This window comes from Schistocerca gregaria, chromosome 6 (assembly GCF_023897955.1).
Source record: "Schistocerca gregaria isolate iqSchGreg1 chromosome 6, iqSchGreg1.2, whole genome shotgun sequence".
NCBI lineage: Eukaryota > Metazoa > Arthropoda > Insecta > Orthoptera > Acrididae > Schistocerca > Schistocerca gregaria.
This window is the reverse complement of record NC_064925.1, coordinates 305,691,023-305,710,311: the sequence shown is the minus strand read 5'-3', so window position 1 is coordinate 305,710,311 and position 19,289 is coordinate 305,691,023. Positions and strand designations below refer to the sequence as shown.

The following is a 19,289-nucleotide window of genomic DNA, read 5'->3' as shown; positions in this document are numbered from 1 at the left end:
TTGTAATGGAAGACCAAGTTTCAGTAAGCAGATTCAAACCAATGCCGATTTACAGAAGTTATGCAGTGATGAAGAGGCTTGCACAATACAGAGTAGCATGAAAAACAGCATCAAACCAGTGTTCGAACTGACAAACTACAACAACAATAACAATATTGGTAAAAGTTTCATAGCTAAGCCACCTTACTGTTTTCGTAGTTTATGTGCGATATATGCAAATTATTTGTACCAAACTACTCGTCACAGACTTAACGATACAAAGATTTTAGGAGGAGGAGGTACTATTACAGATAATATAGCAGGAAAGTTGTAGCTCTGCAAGGTCACTATAGTAAAAAAGGGCGCACAAACAGTCTGAAAATGAGACTACTTAAATTCAAACTGACCCATTGCTCGAGCTGTGGTGAGTGGGTTTGTAGTTTATAGCTACTCTTGCGTATTCCAGACGACAACGTTACTTCCTGCATAAACAACAATTAACGGTTCGGCTGGAGACATATCTAGTGCTCCATCTGTAAACATCGTCACTCTGTCTACACAGCAGCATACCTCTTCCGCTGTCTTGCTTGCTTACATACACAACTAATTATTATCTCTCTCACAACATAGAACGACTCGCGCTCTCTCACGCTCTTGAACGTAAAACACGAGTGACGGTATCAGAACTACACAGTAACAAAGGTGCTGGACATATTCCTTGCGGCCCGGCACTATGTTTTCGCGGTAGGATTGGGTTGGGTTGGGTTGTTTGGGGGAAGAGACCAAACAGCGAGGTTATCGGTCTCATGGATTAGGGAAGGAAGTCGGCCGTGCTCTTTCAAAGGAACCATTTGCCTGGAGCGAATAAGGGAAATCACGGAAAACCTAAATCAGGATGGCCGGACGCGGGATTGAACCGTCGAATGCGGGTCCAGTGTGCTAGCCACTGCGTCACCTCGCTCGGTTTTGCGGTAGGAAGCACTTCCAGTATCTTAATTCAAACTCATGTTTGTACTCCTAGAATATGCCTTTAAATACACTCACGCAACTTCTGCTTCCATTTCCGCAGCTGAACAAAAGACGAACTTCGCCACCTATCGGATCAGATTTGTGAGTGAACAGACAGAATTAAACACGTCCTTCTTAACGGATCAAAATCCAGTACTTGAGCAGCTCAGCAGAAATACTAGTTCTCAACAAAGTAAAATCCTCTCTGTACCAATACACAAAACTGCTATGATCTTCAAATCATTTTCTGTATCAGGAACCCGAGTCTGGAACAGCCCAATTCAAAACATTAAAGAAATTAAAATCCTTTCAAACTTGAAAAGGCAGCTAATGGCCCACCTACTATCACAGTTGTTATCTCTTCCATATAACTGTCTGCAGATCACTCTCGTCAACGCTTTTCTCCCACCATTTTACCCTCCCCTTGTCTACAGAGCTCTCTATTTTGTGTAACGAGCCAACCCCAGATTGTGATTGTGGGACCTGCCAGACAGTAGCTCATATCCTGGTGAAATGCCCATCCTTTTGGTCCTCCATGCTAAGTATGGACTTCCAGACTCATTTCCTCTAATATTGGCGGACGATTCAGGGAGGTTGATCAGCTTCTCAGCTTATTCCGCGAAAGTTGTTTTTGTTCTCATTTAACAAGATTTTAATCTATCTCCAAAGCAGGGGCAGAGTGGTCCGGGGTGGGGGGGTCTCCCGCTGTATGCTACGTCTAGATGATCCTCTATCTTACCTCCTTGATCAGGCCACTCTTGTACCCCTCTTTTAAAATGTCATAATAGCTTTTAGATTCGTTTTGCCTCTTATCTACCGCAACAAGTTTTCTATTCTAGGTGTCGCACTCTGTTGAGTAGTGGACGTTCTTGACTGTAATGGACCACGGGTGGGATAGCCGTGGGTGAGACGTTTCCTATCGCATGCAGAGCCCCGGGGACGCCCACCTGCTCACTTCAGTATTTCCTTCATCTTGTTCTTATTATTGACGGTACAAAAGATGTCCATAACGTTTTCAGCTCTTTCCTTCTACTGTTATGAATCTCGCGGCTGGATCAGACAACGTTCTCGCTGGACGCCTCTACTACTGGATGCCCCTGTGCTCGATCGAAGAACTGGTGACTGTAGTTACGCCCTCCCCTCACCACCACCCCTCCCCATTCAACCAATGAACCAGCGCCTTTCCTAACAGCCCTTGTCACTTTCATTTCTATTTTCTCCCCCTTCATTATCCCTTCCATTTCTTACAATACAAGACAAGGCTTCAAATGTGCTAAACTACTCAGCATCATTGTTAATGCCACCACTATTTATTATTATTATTATTAGTAGTAGTATTACTGTTATAATTATTACCAGTTATTATTTTTCGTAATAATGCAGGTTATTATTATTGAGGTCAAGATCATTCACAATGCCTCCTTTAGTTCATCATTACTATTGATGTTACTATTTTTTATTATTATTGCCAATTACTAAGTTTTTTTTAATAATGTAAATTATTATTATTACGTGACTGTTATGTAATACATTTTGGAATGTGTTGTTTCTGCTCAGATGTAAAAGAGGTGCTCAAGGCTTAATCTGGTCAGGCTAAATAGGCAATAAATAAATAAATAAATGTAAAGGTCATTCTGGGAGTTCCCCACTTGAATATTATAGGGCCTCTTCTACTTGCAATTTACATTAATGATCTAGTGGTGGCGCTGGAGTCTCCGTGACGCTATTCGCGGACGATGCCGATGTCTATAGCAAGATTGTCAGGCTAGAAGATAGTAATGTACGAAGACCTGCATTGGATCGACTATTGGTGCAGGGTCTGACGTTTCACTGTGAACGTACATAAATGTAACCTATTGCGTATAAATGGGCGAAGGAAACCGCTACTGTTTCATTACACTACCGTAGAAAAATCCTTAGAAAAACCACTGTAAAATACGTAGAAGTAACCATCCGGAGCAAGCGAAAGTGAAATGACTGCAGAAAACAAATTGTAAAAAGCCGGTGCCAAATTGACATTCATTGGGAGAATTGTAAGAAAGAAGAGTCTTACAAAACATTCGTAAGACCGATTCTTGAATGCTTTTAATGCCGTCTGGGGCCCTTGACAAGTAGAAGAGATAGAGAAGCTCCATCGAAGAGCGGGATCATTTACTCGGTGCAAGAGCCTTTCGGAAATCCTCAACAAACTCTAATGGCAGACATCCCAAGAGAGGCGTTGTGCATCACAGAGAGGGTTCCTGACGAAATTCCGAGAGTGTACTAACGAGAAGAGTTGGACGTCATATTACTTTCTCTCACATACGTCTCACGAAACGATCACTAGAAAAACAAGAGAAATTGGATGTCATAGCGTTACCGACCATCATTCTTGGAGGAGGAGCTTAAGGGCGCTCAACGCCAAGCTTATCAGCTGACAGTCATTCTTCCTACATTCCATTCGTGAATGGAACAGAAAAGAGTTGGGGGAGGAGGAGAATAACAATGGCAGCAGAAGAACCCTCCGCCACACACCGTGAGGTAGCGTGCGGAGTATAGATGTGTAAGGGGCAGTCAAATGAAAACGGGGCACATGGAGACTAAGTAAACTGTTCATTATTTCAAAAGTAATCATCATAACTGATAATATGTGCATCCCACTGTGAGACAGGGCGGTCAATGCCCTCATACAAAAATGTTTGCCGTTGCCTTCCCGATCACGATTGTAAAAAGACGTGCACCTCTGCTTTCCAAGCAAATCGACAACCACGAATGTTTTTCTCCAGGACTCCAAAAATATGGGAATCATATGGATAGAGGTCAGGAATCTGCAGGATGCGTAAGGGCTTCCCGGAGAAGTTTCTGCAGCTTAGTCGAAACGATCTTGGCGACATGTGGGCCCTCCCACATCCTCTATGCCGGTGGTAGTCAAGCTGGTACCTACCGGCCACTAGTCTGCGCTCCAGCTGTCTTGGTGAGATGTAGCAGGTAAAAGTTTTAAAAATATTTAATTCGATTTCCATAAAAATTTGACACAAACTATTTTGTAAGTACTTACATTTATATGCTTTAACTTTCTGTAACTCTGATTTACGAACATTGTAAAGTAAAATTGCTTACGTATTTTCCGGGTGGGCGGTTCGAAAATTTTAGTACTAACAGAGACGCAAAAGTGGACTGTTGGGAAGAAAGGCTGGCTACCCATGCTTTATGTAGTCCCAATCTATCGCCACGCCATTTCCATATTTATTCGTGGCTATCGATTTTTCTTCGGACTAAGAGGTGCACGCCTGTGTACAATCATATTTCCGTAGGCAATCGCAACCATTTTTCCATGACGGAACTAGTTATCTTGTTTCACAGTGTTATAAATCAGTTAACAGTTATGGCGACTACTTTTGAAATAATGAACAGTTTAATTACTTTTTCCATCCATCTCGTCTGCGTTTGACTGCACCTTACTGAATTATGGTGACTGTCACAGCAACTGGTTATCACAAAAAAGACAGATTGTGTGTAACGTGATAACCAGGAGCTTCGTTGTCACGTCTTTACACGGCAAATATTTGCAAGCTTATCTTAGATAAACAAGTTCGTCGAGACGAAGATAAAGCGCGGGGAATATTTTGAGTTCACACGCTACACGCTGAAATGCATTTTCTGCAGCGTGTTATCTTGCGTTAAGTCTATATTTTGTAAACTGCGAATGTGGGAAAGCCTCACCGAATCAGCAAGTGCATAGTTCTATATACAATTACCGACAGCATTTCTACAAAATACAGGAAAATTGCAAAGCCAGTGCAACCAGAAATGAAGGATTATATTCACACGGCGCTTTTTGATGTTAACATGCAGCAATTGACAATGTTATCTAACGATATGTATTTTTAATTGTAAGTAGAATATCAGCTGATCAGCCTTTTTTTTTAATTGTTGAGCAATATGGAAATAGCCGAGATGCTATGGGCTTAAAATTTCTACTGTTTAATATTATACCAGTAAGGCAATGAGCAATATACTTTAGCTACATTATGGCATAAAATTCTAGAGGAAAACGACAGTATGTAATATAGGTACAGAGTAACTTTCCGAATTAAATCAAGCTATTTATGTCTATGTTCGAACGGATTAATCGCCATGTATATCATCAATCTGGAACAGCTTTATGTTGCTTAATACCGCTAGAGCAGAAATAACGAGTCTCTTAATATACGTCAGTACGACTGTCATAAAATGATCCATCGATATCGAGGTGATTGTAGAGGCAGAACGAGCACAGATGTAGGAAATGGGCCGTATCCTGTCGAGGGAAATATCTTGCTTTTTCCTGGTGTACATCAGACTTGCTGTGATGTGAACTCCATTACTCCCTAATACGAGTCCCGTATCTCATGTTTTTGATCAGACGACCTTGAAAACATCTAGCTAATTGACATCTGTTGGTTAATTCGATTTTTTCCGATCTTACGAAGATGAATTATGGTTCTCAAGTTTCTCCTTAGCTGCTCAGAATGACATTGTTTTGATTTGCACTCTACATTCTCTAAAACAAGAGAACAGTACCCAAATAAATTTGGACCTAATTCAAAAACTCTAAGCTCTCGTCTAATTACAGACAACCCGACACAGCGACGTTTGGGCAACGCAGCGACGTGCACCAATTGCAGTTAACGCGATGGATTTAATTTGCTTGGATGTAGATTATCGTTATTTTCTGAAGAGTGCAGCAAAGAAATTGTGTGGTTGTAATAGGCACGGAGTATGACAATCGTTCTCTGTACCAACAGCTTCTCTTTTCACAACGAGTGCTCGTAGAAAAAAAAAAAAACAGTACAACATGTGAGTCGTTGTGGCAACAGCCGTGTTCAGGTTCTTACGTGGCTCCTTGATTTACAATTTCTGTACGTTAAATATTACTGTTTTGTCATATTTGTCAGAAAATGATGTACTACGCCGAATCATGTAGTAAAATAAAATAATTTAAGGAGGACAACAAAGAATTATACCTGGTAGTGGTCTGTATAAAAACAGTCTACAGATATTAATAAACACTGAAAGTTGAGAGTCGGTCAATATTCCTACGAGGATCAGCTTTAAAGTTGTTTTAAAATTTGTCCATTTGTTATTGTTAATGCAACGATATCTCGAAAACCGGCTGAACAGTTCATTTACAGTGAGCCTTTAATAAATCAAGCATTTGTGAGAAAAATGCTAATATCGTACGAAAGTTTCTGTAGGATGACTTTTTTCAGTGCCTGAAATCACCCCGTTCTACATGTGATAATCAATCTGCTTCAGAACGGACCGCAGTATGTCCACTTTTGCATAAGGATTTAACTGTGACTAGGGCCTGTTGACCAAGGGTATCGTACAGTTGAAAGGAAGATCGAGAACACGCTCGTATCGACAACGACCGAGGAAATACTACATCTGTATACAATACCGTAATGGGAGACGAATTTTGATTGTTATTCATACGAGCCGGAATTAAGAAGGTACCAAGTGTCTAGGTGCTAACAGATGAACCGGAGACCAGCAAAAGTCGTTCGATTGTAGAGCACTCACGAAAATGATCGCATGTTTCTTTAATTACACAGGTCATGTCGCGACCACGTATATGTATTACAGAACAGCTAACCCCGCTCACGGCGCAGATCGCAGTAGCAGGTTGTCTATCCAGTGGCTTTCAGGGGCAACAAAAATATGATTTTCAGCATTTCATATAATTACTGACAGAATTTAAATTGCTGTCATAACCTGCTTATTAAGAGATATAATCTTACGTTAAAAGTTTAACAATGTAAGACAAGTATTACAGTTTATGTGTCTTGGGGCAGCGTTAAGTCACGGCGCGCAGATTACCCGGACTTATTTTGATGCATTGATGCATTGATGCATTATAACAAACTTCATACCTATTCGAATTTTTTCTAGCTGACATCCCACACAAGGGCCAATAATGAAACGAAAAAGTTTACTGCTAACTACATCTTCGTTGTTCATGCAGTAAAACATCAGCTTCAGGCATGATGTTTTAATTTATCACTTCTTGAATTCCTAATCTATTCGCAACACATTTTGCAGATAGTATCCACATATACCATTGCATGTACCTGCAAAATTATAGCGCTGCATTACACTGCAATATTATAGCTTGCACTACAGAGAGTTAAAGAGATTTGGCGTCATAAACATTTAGATGCGTGAGGCAGATGTTTTATACACGGGAGTTCGATTCCTTAAGCAATTGGGGGTGGGTAGATTATTCGTATTTTCAGAATAGGTTAGAACGTGTACGTGTATCACTTCACAATGGCCAAGGAGTGCTTGGCCGAAAGCGCGTGTAGTTTTAAACAATTGACGCGGTTGGAAACCCGAGATCATTTTATTCAATGTTATCGCCGGGAGACTCTGCATTGATATAAAAGTATGAAATTTAAAGACGAATATGTAGAGAAACAATGAAATGATTAGTACCTAGACATATTTATCTTTCGCTGTTTTCTTCTAAACCGTAAAGGGCGTCTGCTTTATGCACAATTTCCGTATACTTCCTATTCCGTTTCAGGCGGATAACACCAGAAGCCTTCAACAGTGCCACAGATAAACAGGCCAGATGTTCCGAGGCTGCCCTCCAGATGAGCGAAGTTGCGTCCCAGCGAAGTCAAGTCGCATCAGTGGTCTACCAATTTAAAGGAAACATGCAAAACGAGAAGCATCTTTCATTGCCCTAGGAGCCGCACGAAACCAGACATTACTGGTCATCAACTGGTTTCTCAGTCTCTTCCGAACAGGACGCTGGAACTGACAGTGACTCATAATACATCCTCTCCCACTGGATGATGTCAGTACAAGCACTCCAGCCTGTCAAGGAGAAGTAAATCGCGGATCAAAACTAGTTATCATTAACGGAGATTTTTCTCTTGCCTACTTTCAAAAACGAGCCAATAGGTGGCTCCATTGCCTCAGTCTCAGGCTGATAAGTCGAAGCGCCAGTTTAGAAGTACATAGCCACTGTTTTCAGTGCCATTGTCATCAATGTATCAGGTCAGCCGAACAATACGTGTGTCTCGGTACTTTAGTGGATGAGTATGAGTCTACAAGTCCAGTGATCTAGGGTTCAATTCCCAGTCACCATTTGTCCACTTCTGACAAAAAATGCCGAGTTGCACTGTCATTCGTGGGTTCTGTTAAACTGTAGGTCCCAACCATAACTGGCTCAATTCAAAGACTGGAATAAAATAATGGCAATAGGACCATGCTTTGTAGGACATTGAGTTGTTCGAAACAACAATCTAATTGCTTTATATAGTAAACAATACACGGTGGCTAATACGGAGCGTCCTAATTCAAGAACATAAGGCAGTTTAAACAATTATGTAATCTATTCGCTGTACATAAAGAGCAAATAATGCTTTTTCACCTGCCTAATCGCCACCTACATTCAACAGATAATATAATCAATGGATCCCATTACATTATCTCAGTCCGATAACATAACATGTTAGTTTATTGTATCACTTTTTTGAACGAGGTTGTTAGTGAATTAGCCACAGTATCTATAAGTAATGCGCAATGTTTTTGAAAACAGTTCTTAAGTTCACGTTAGTGAACATTAATTACGTCTTCACGAAACGTCCACTACTGTTAGTTCTGACAATCTTATGTAAAAGTTACCTAGTGAACCACCTTTCATTTTTCAGAGATCTCGGGTTATCCTAGAAATAAATTGGCCGTCAACTTTTATGCAGGAGCCACTACCACATTCTAGCCAAATTGTGTAAATAACTTGGTTTGCTGCAGCAAAATCGTCGGCGTACTGACGCTCTTGGCATTGAGAATTTTACGCAACTCTTCATCAAAGTCCTACCGTACTACAGATGAAGAATAGTAGAAAAGAGAACAACCTGTTATGTCGTTCCTTTATAATATGTAACTGTATGGCTGTGGAGCTGAATAAAGGGCAGATGGACACGAAACGCTAAGTAGCCATGGAAATGTTGCCATGGAGAAGGCTAACGAAGACGTGTTGGGCAGCACGAAAAACCAATGAAGATTTTTTGGATAGATGAACAGAGGAACCTCACAGCAACTACACAAAAAATGACAAGGAAACCTTTTAGACGCTTATTTAAATGAAACTGAGTTTTAACAAATATACTGGTAAGAAAAAATTTGGGAAAGTAAACCAAGCAGGAAAATGATAGAAACTGTCTTAGAAATTATTAAGTGTCAAAATAAGAAATGAAGAAAATAGTACAAAACTGAGACGTTGTTTCACTTTAAGGTACTGTATACCCTTTAGAAGTTTATCACGGATTGCAGTAAGAGGTAAACTACCCCGAGAAAGCCAACTTACAAAGTTTCGGAAAACCAACCTTAAGAAATGACTTCAGGAGTATAGTACAACCCCTACGTATAGCTCCCGTAGAGATCGTCAGGACAAGATGATCTTAATTACAAAGTGCACGGAGACGTTTAAAAAATGTTTTTTTCTGCGCTCCCTGAGTGAATGGAAAGGGGAAAACCCTAATAACGTCCCCTCTACTATGCACATCACAGTGGCTGGCAAAGTATAGATGTAGATGAGGCTCTCCATCACTGTGCTTCGTATATTCCGTCTTCCGGTGTAGCACTAGCAGGATACTCCGTTTCCCTTTTCTTTATTATATTACGGAAGCACATGCCTCTAATTCCAAGCAGCAACACTTTCTTGTTCTCGAGGTAAACCACTTATTTGGTATTTTTCTGTTTCGTTTCGAATTTTATTGAAGGTGCACACCACACACACTTTCGAAGTGTCACTAAAATCTATGTTTCGGCAACACTAACTTTTTTTAACGATGTTTTGTTTCGTTTCGTTTCATACAATATGCACGCAGCACGACACACACCCAGTCGCTTCCTCGCTGGCACATCCTCACAGCGCCGCAGAACGGGGAAGTCCGCGGCTAACCTACCTTTAACCTTGTCACAAGCTGAGGATGATAGCAGCGCCGAAGTGGCAGTTCCCCGAAGCACAGCCCCGCGCCGAGTGCGTGTCGCGCGGACTGCCTACTACTTTGTGGACAGAGGAGCGCGTCAGCAAATGCACTGCTCCGCACGGCTTCCAGCAGGCAACTGACTGGCCGGAGCGCTGGCGCGCTCTCGCTCCCCACCTCAGCCCTCCACCGCCGCCACGGCTACGTCATCGTGCGCTCAACTGACTCACCGAGCCTGCGATGGACTCCACGCGCGGGCATCACCACAGGTCCTGTGAATTACGTCACGACTGTTTGGGAGTCCTGAGCTGACCCTGAGACTACCATCGAAGACTTTAGGGCCGCTCACGCAGCTGCTGTTTGCCACGGTTGACACTTCTTCTTCTTTCTTGGCTCTACAGCTCATGATGAGCCTTGGCCTCTTCTACAATTTCCTTCCATATCTGTCGGTCCTTTGCCAATACTCTCCAGTTTCCACAGCCCATCTTCCTAAGATCTTCGATTACTCCATCTTCCCATCTGGCTTTTGGTCGACCACGTCCTCTTTGCCCTCCTGGCTTTCCTTGTAATATTCTTTTTGGTACTTCTGTATCATTCATGCGAGCCAAATGTCCCATCCACCTCAGTCTGGATGATTTCACTGTCCTCCTGATGGGTTGGTCTTTGTATATGATATACAACTATCCGCAGCTCGTGGTCGTCTGGTAGCGTTCTCGCTTCCCGCTTGATCCCTCAGGACATGTCCTACCAACCGATCCCTTCTTCTAGTCAAGTTGTGCCACAAACTTCTCCTGTCCCCAATCCAATACCTCCTCATTAGTTACGTGATCTACCCACCTAATGTTCAACATTCTTCTGTAGCACCACATTTCGAAAGCTTCTATTCTCTTCTTGTCCAAACTATTTACTGTCCATGTTTCACTTCCATACATGGCTACACATAGTTAATTTCTTGGTACGAGTAGAAGCCTTGAGGATAAAATTCTTGTTAGGGCAAAATAGGCTCTGTTGGCTAGTATTAATCTCTGCTTCACTTCATAGGAGGTATCATTTAGATGTGTAACTGTCGAGCCCAGATACTTGAAATGTTCAACTCTCTCAAAAGTATAATTGCCCATTGTTATTGCATGTGGCATATTTTCTCTATGTGCTTTTCCAGCCCCTATGTATTTTGTTTTTTGTTCATTAATAATTAACCCCATGTTCCTACTGGCCTGTTCAAGAGCTGTAAATGTCTCTTCCATTGCTTTTGGGTTCTTTCTATTATATCTATGTCATCTGCGTCGGCCAGTATCTGCACTGATTTGTAGAAGATTGTTCCCCTCTTCAGGAGGTTTGCGTTTCTCATCACCTTCTCCAGGGCGGCATTAAAGAGAAGACATGCCAATGCATCCCCTTGTCGCACTCCAATTTTAATACTCAATGTGTTAGACATCATTCCTCCTATTCTTACACTACCTCGTGTTTCGCTCATTGTCATTCTCACCAGCCTTACCAACTTTCTCGAGATTCCCAGTTCATGTAGAGCTTGATATAACTGCTCTCTATTTATGCTATCATTAGCTTCGTTAAAATCTATAAAGAGGTGATGCGTGCCAACTCCTTATTCGTTTGTTTTTTCCAGGATTTGTCTCAAGGTGAATATTTGATCTATAGTTGACTTCTCAGGAAGGAATACGCATTGACACCGCCCCGTCTCCCTCTGTGTGATAGGGAGTATTCTGTCGAATAGTATATTAGAGAGTATTTTATATCCCAAATTAAGTAGTGTGACCCCTCGGTTGACACTACACAAGAACTTTTGCCCAGACAAATTTCTCTTCTTCTTATTCTTCTTCTTCTTTAAGGTTACGCATCTCTTTGATTGGACTGAAGAGATCCTAGCAAATCGAACACAGCATCTCATTAATAACGGAGAAAAATCCTCCGTATTAAAACCATCTTCGGAAGTTCCTCAAGGGCCTGTTCTAGGACCATTCTTCTTCTGTGGCCCTATAGTTCGTTGTGATCTTTCGCCTCTTCAAAGATTTTCCGTCACAAGTCTGGATTCTGCGCTGGTGGTTTCCAGTTCCTGTATCCCATTCTCTTTAGGTCCTTTTTACGCCGTCTACCCACCTGATTTTCGGCTGTCGACGCCCTCTTTGCCACTCTGAATTTCTTTGGCCCTCTGTATAATCTATCCGTCCCATTTTCCTCCCCACCTCAACAGTGCTGACTTTACTATTTTCTGATAGTTCATTTCATATGGCATAAAACAAACGGCTGCACCGCCTACCTCCTTGGCAGCAGATCTGTATTATTCCGCTGAAACACTTTTTCTCAAAGGGATCCTGCATGCTGATATCCCTTACCATTAGTGGCCAAGTTTCAGATCCATATATGAGTACTCGTCTCATAATTGTTTTGTAGATCATTAATTTAGTGGTGCGGGATGCGAACCTCGAAGGAAGTAGCTTTGTTAGGGCAAAATGCGCTCTACTGGATGACACTAGCCGTTGTTTCATTTCGTACGAGGTATCGTTGTTGTTCGTGACGGTCGATCCCAGCTATTTAAACTCCTCGACGTTCTGAAATTCACAACCAGATACAGGTACTGACTTCGAAATGTTTCCTATGTGTGCTCTTTCACAGACCCACATAAACCTAGTCTGACAACTTCAGGAGAAAGTAACCTTCGCATAATGTGTTGCCAAGTATCATAGCTCGATGAAACTTGGACCACACATGGAAAGAAGTGGTACAGTGTAGATACAGAAGGTAACTGTAAGAAATACGGAAAAAGATGGACAGAAATGACACTTTTATTACAATGAAACCACCGCAGTCCTCTGGACATTACAAAAGGCGGGACATGGTTCTTGCAATAACGCGGACGGCTGTGCATGACCTGCAACCTGCTCCCATTCTGACCACAAGGTCGATAAGAGGTTCTTATGATGGGGCTTTACATTCCTCCACCAGTGCGGTTGACAACCGTCGGAAGGTCGTAGGTGCTTGAGGTTCAAAATGGTTCAAATGGCTCTGAGTACTATGCGACTTAACTTCTGAGGTCATAAGTCGCCTAGAACTTAGAACTACTTAAATCTAACTAACCTAAGGACATCACACACATCCATGCCCGAGACAGGATTCGAACCTGCGACCGTAGCGGTCGCTCTGCTCCAGACTGTAGCGCCTAGAGCCGCACGGCCACTCCGACCACACGTCTCGCCTTCGCATCTCTCAGATGCGTATTGAGGTTGAAGTTCATTCGCCGAATATCCTCTCGTCCGCAGAACTCCTCCACCTGCGCTCTTCGATGTGGTCGCGCATTGTCATCCAGGATAATGAAGTCAGGGCTGAAGGCACACCTGAAAAGTCGTACATGGGGAAAGAGTACAGCGACACAATACCGTACACTGATGAGCGTACATGTTCAAAAATTTGGAAATCAGACGCCAACAGAACGAAATGCCTCCCGGCACCATAAAGTGGACCACCAAAATGATCATGTTCGTCAGTGTTCCTGCGTGCATTATATGTTCCCGCGTCTCGTCATATGGAGGTACATCCAACAGCGTCGAACATCATCGTTCTGGTGGAGAGAAAATCTTAGTCGTAAAAATAATTTAGAGCGCACCATAAGACTAAAAAAATGTACTGACACTCTGAATGAATATAAAAGTTTAAAGGCTTGAATTACAGAGGAAAAATGTACTTAATGAATCATGTTCACAAATGTTCAAATTGATGACGGTCATTGTCCAGACAAAGCCGATAATGCGAACCAGTGGATTCACCTACGTCACGACACTGTTCTTTTGGAATTTCTGGACATCATCGTTCAGTTTCTGGTTCCATTGCATCAGTTGTTCTGTGTTTTGTGCAATAAACTCTGTCCGTGAGATATCTCCATAAAAAGAAGTCAATTTGCTTGACGTCTGGGGAACGCGCAGGATATTCAGTGTCACGCCTTCCTCCAATCCACGTGTTTCGAAAAGCTGCATCGAGGTGAGCTCTTACATTGCGATGATAATGGAGAGGTGCTCCATCTTTCTGAAACTAAATCTCGTCATCTCCAAATCTCTCCTCAACGGAAAAAAAGGCCTATGATGCCCAATGCTGGTATTGCCCACCAGGTAAGTTTAAATGATGTTCAAGTGTAACATGGGGATTTACAGCACTCCAGAAGGTACAATTATGGTGATTAAGTATGACATTTAATGTAAAGGTGGCCTTATCGCTCTACGCAACTTTGTATGGAAAGACTACATCTTCTGCACATTTTGCCAGGTACCAGTCACTGAACTGAACTCTCCGGTGTGGATTGTCTTCCTTGAGAGCATGGATTAGTGTTGGTATGTAGCGTTTCCAATGCAGGCGGTTCAAGATGCGGTGAACGCTGTCTTTTGAGATGTGTATCTCCAGAGCCGTTTGTTGCAGGCATTTCTGCTGGGATCGAATGAGAGTTTCCCGCACCTGCTATTCTTTTCTAGGGCTGGTGGATGTCGTGGTCGTCCAGAACTTTTTTTGTTGACGTTGTGAACGGATCCACCTCCATCAGATTTATCTCTGATGCGAGCAATGATCCGATGCGTTGGTGACGGTCTATCGCACTCCCTTCTGAACCGTCTTTGCTCTTCCGTAGCGTTTTCGGTTTTCCAGTAACATAGCTACACCTGAGAAACAAGAGAAGTCAGCACGTTATGGACAGTCAAAGTGTTAGTAGATTTTTCTGAGACACCCTGTAATGTTACAGGACAATTGCCATTCACAATATAGACAAATGGCCTCGTGAATAACGTTAGAAGCTCCGTGAGTTTCAAACATAGCTCTGCAGTCTATTACCATCCCATAAACGAACAGAATAAGACAGACTTCACATGATTTGTGCTTGTGGAAACCATTTTGAGTCCTTAAAGGGAGTTATACAGTTTCGAGAAACGTATCATGACAGTGAAACTGACAGAGTTTCTGTATGATGGGTTACTGTGTAACTACGAATATGAAGATGGGCAGCACTGCCGGTAATCGTGGAACAATTAGCAGCGTACCCAAAGGGAGTGTTATAGAACCGTTATTGTTGACATTATACACGGTCTAGTCACATTAATTAGAATTATATTAATACCTTCAGCTGCTGACGGGAGTTGATTTATACAGACGGGGGAAGGTGAAAACGTGTGCCCCGACCGGAACTCGAAGCCGGGACCTCCTGCTTACATGGCAGACGCTCTATCCATCTCAGCCACCGAGGGCACAGAGGATAGTGCGACTGCAGGGACTATATCGCGGCACGCCTCCCGCGAGACTCACATTCTCACCTTGTATGTCAAATGTGTGTGAAATCTTATGGGACTTAACTGCTAAGGTCATCAGTCACTAAGCTTACACACTACTTAACCTAAATTATCCTAAAGACAAACACACACACCCATGCCTGAGGGAGGACTCGAACCTCTGCCAGGACCAGCCGCACAGTCCATGACTGCAGCGCCTGAGACCGCTCGGCTAATCCCGCGCAGCCCATCTTGTCTGTCCACACACTACATTCGTAGTGTCCCACCGCAACACACTCATTACTCGTGGAAGACATTCTTACCAAGTCCCGTAAGAGTTCGGGGAATATGTATGCATCCACACAGAAGAAGAAGAAGATCATGGCCGGTATACTTATATGGATATGGTGTCTGTTCTTGCGGCCATGTCCGAAAGAACAGACACCATATCCATGTAAGTATATTGTCACATTAATGTGACCACAGCCTATGTTCGACGTCAGCGCCCAATAATCACTCAGAGATGACAGGTGGCACAATTAGGAATGAAGGGTATACAATACGTGCTAGGTGAAAGCGGTAAACAGTGCAGTCGTTGTCGTAATGTGGAAACGGAGCGATTTACATGACGTCGAGACCGAGCGAGGTGGCGCAGTGGTTAGCACACTGGACTCGCATTCGGGAGGACGACCGTTCAACCCCGCGTCCGGCCATCCTGATTTAGGTTTTCCGTGATTTCCCTAAAATCGCTCCAGGCAAATGCCGGGATGGTTCCTTTGAAAGGGCACGGCCGACTTCCTTCCCTAATCCGATGAGACCAATGACCTCGCTGTTTGGTCTCTTCCCCCAAACAACCCAACCCAACCCCCTAGCGTCATTCATGACGTCGGAAAGGACGTGGTCATTGGCTTTCAGCTCAAGTGTGGAAGCATTTCCGAAACAGCTAAGTTCGTAAACTATTCGTTTGCCGCTATGGTTAAAGTAATACCGTGCATGGCAAAATGGCGCTAGTGAAAACTCGCGGAGAGGCAACTGTGTTGCACCACGGGCCCACAGATGATAGGGGTAAACGATGACTACAGAGAAGTGTACGGGCGGATAAACGTGCAAATTTTGACCAACTGACCTCCCAGACGAACTAAGGGTCTTCTCAACAACCGTTCAACGAACGTTGCTGCTTACTGCCCTCCGTGGCAGGCGCCTGGTTCATGCACCCTTGCTGACTGCTGTTTATGGGCGACGCGGGCTAAAATTTGCAATCTGCGAAGGGTCCAGGCCGGAGGGCATTTCCTGGGTCCTCGTCACTCTGGAAGACACAATGGATCAATGAACAAGTATGCACCTATCCTTGAGGATCAAGTCAAAATCTACATGCAGCTGTTTTTCTTCGGCAAAATGGCATCTAACAGAAGGACAACGCAGCGTTCATACGGCTTGGAGTGGACATGTGTGGTTCGAAGAGCACCAGAGTGAGTTTACTGCATTCCTCTAGCTATCAAACCCACAGCAGTTAAACCCTGTTGAATGTCTGTTGGATCACCTCGATTGGTCTGTTCTCGCCATGGATCCTCAACCCAGAAACCTGGCTTACCTCGCCACTGCACTGGAATCGACGTGGTTCCACATCCCTGTCGATACAGAACCTCACTGACACTCTTCCTGCACGTTTCGCAGTTGCCCGTGCTGCAAAAGGTGGTCATTCAAGCTTGTAACAGGTGGTCAAATTAATGAGACTGGACAGTTTATATAAATGGCCCGGGAAGCTACATGAGTCTGTTTGCGGATACTGCTGTTGTACACAGAGAAGGGCAGGGATAAAGAGTTGTGGTGAAAAGCAGAGGGCTCGAATGTTGGCAAAGGGACTCGATGCTGACCACCAGATCGTAATGAAGGGGGAATACTCTGGTATCATTAAACGATTGCCGAACAGTCACTGGAAACAGTAAATGCATTAACTGGGAGTATTTGTACGGAGCGATTTGAAATGGAACGATAACATGACGCTAGCCGCAGGGGAGGGAGGTAACAGCCCTCGCTGGCAGAATTCCTCAGGAAGTGAAAACCGCGGACAAAAAAGGTAGCTTACTAATCTCTGGTTCGTGCACTAGTTGAACACTGCTCGTCAATCAGATATCAGTAGCAAAAAGGACCGACAGAGTAGAGTAGAGAAAAGCAAAGAAGAGCAACGTGTATCGTTACAAGTTTGCCTAGTAAGCGCGAAAGCGTCTCGGAGATGCTCATCCAAGGTCAGTGGCAGACGCTGCAAGGGAGCCCTTGTGCGTCACGGTGTAGTTTGTTCTTATGATTCCGAGAGCGTTCGTGCCTATAAGAGTCACCCAATATTCAGGGCTAGTATAAAGTCTTTCACTGATTGCAAAAATTTGTTTCTAGTTAACTATGGTAGGTACACCTACCCGGTTTTTTTTGCAAACTTTAGCTTAATCCATGGAATTTTTATGGATAGACTTCTAGAAAAGAGTTCCATACTCGGGGTCAAAGGGGATCGTCCCCCCTCCCCAAGCTCTCAGAGAAAGAAAAAAAGAAAATGTACTCATGTGTTTTTCTTTCAAGAAAATAATTTCGAAATTGATTATTACGCAGTTGTTTAACAGGGTCGGAACAGGAAAATGTTTATGGCTTGAGACAAGTCGCCATTCTTCTTTCAAAATATTAAAAATACTCCACAGCTCAAGTCAAGTCCGGCACCCCCCATCCACACATACTACCAGTACCGTATGGCCGCCCTTGCTTCTATATGTGGTCTGACTGCATCTGATTTCGTTTCTCTGTTATCACAGGTAGCGTAATTCAGGGGTGGTGCTGTCACATTGGGGTCTACACAGCGCAACGAGTTGCATGGTTTCACGAAACACGATCGCGAGCTACGGTTCAGCGACAGTTCCGAAGCGGCTATGGTCGAGATCCGGCAGATGTGAAGAACGTCCGATGGTGATGTTTGAAGAGAGTGGCAATAACTGCTGACGTGGCAAGAAGCGCTAAACCTGGAGTGAGTGACGATGCTGTTGATGCCGTGCTTATTGCATTTCAGCACAGTCCGCGGAAACCTACGCGTCGTGTTTCCAGGGAAACAGGCATACCACAGAGTATTGTGTTGAAGTCTACACCAAAGGCTCCATTTTGACGTATACAAAGGGCAACCCTGTAAGCTTTGCAGCCAGATGAGAGGCCCAGACGTTCTGAGTTTGCTAGGAACATGCTACCTTAATAATGTTCGTATTTCGATCAAGTGACTTTTTACATCTCCGGGAAAGTAAACAGTCCACTGGAATCTGGAGATCGGAGAACCTACGTATCGTGGTAAAACAGATACCGGGAGGGCCGAAAGTGGAAGTGTTGTGTGGTTTAATGCAGAATTATTCGAGCGTTCTGTTTGAAGAGCACATCACTAAGGCAACAGCTTTTATAGACGTGTGGGAACTTTATGTTGCACCCCAGTTACAGAAATTTCAACCGTGGGCAATGTCTCAACAAGGTGGCACACCGCAACGCTCGGCGCTATTTGTTCGCCAATTCTTGAATGAAATCTTTCCCGAGAGATGTTCCGGTAGAGATTCATGGCCATCACGTTCACATACATAGCTCTTCTTGACTTTTCTTGTTGCGTTACGTTAAGGATAAAGTGGTCACTTCTCAAGTTCCTTATGTGCAAACTCTAACGGCATGTACGTTGTAGAGGCGGTGATGTATGAGCTGTTGCCAAAGATGTGGACAGAAATTGAGTATCACCCACACTCGCGTTTGTCAACCTTTTTTCCTTTGGGGCACTCGAAAGTACATTTCAAACTTCCGCTACACCCTTACAGGTGATATTCTTCCTAAGTACAAAAAAGCAAACACATAAAGTGCACACCGTACACGTTTTTAGTATGGAACGTCCAATTAGATACAAACTTTACAAATTTATTACTCCAAGAAACTATTTGGCGATAAAATTTGTATGTTCTAAATATTTTACCCGCGGAAGATTAGTAAAGTTAACACTCTCGCAACACATATGACGTGTATTCTCGGCACACCAATGTGTCACGTCAAGGTGGTTGAGAAACGCTGGCTTACAAGTTCT

General features: G+C 43.3%; 2 protein-coding genes across 2 annotated transcripts in view; one reads left to right on the top strand and one right to left on the bottom strand.

Annotated features, from left to right (window-relative positions):
* Window positions 1-10,098, bottom strand: part of LOC126278212 (uncharacterized) — a 61,743-nt gene extending 51,645 nt beyond the window's left edge. The window contains exon 1 of the mRNA XM_049978146.1: window positions 9,927-10,098. The gene's annotated coding sequence lies outside the window, so the exon portion shown is untranslated. The remainder of the gene's footprint in view (window positions 1-9,926) is intronic.
* Window positions 1-19,289, top strand: part of LOC126278213 (uncharacterized) — a 162,209-nt gene that overhangs the window by 20,074 nt on the left and 122,846 nt on the right. The window lies entirely within an intron of this gene.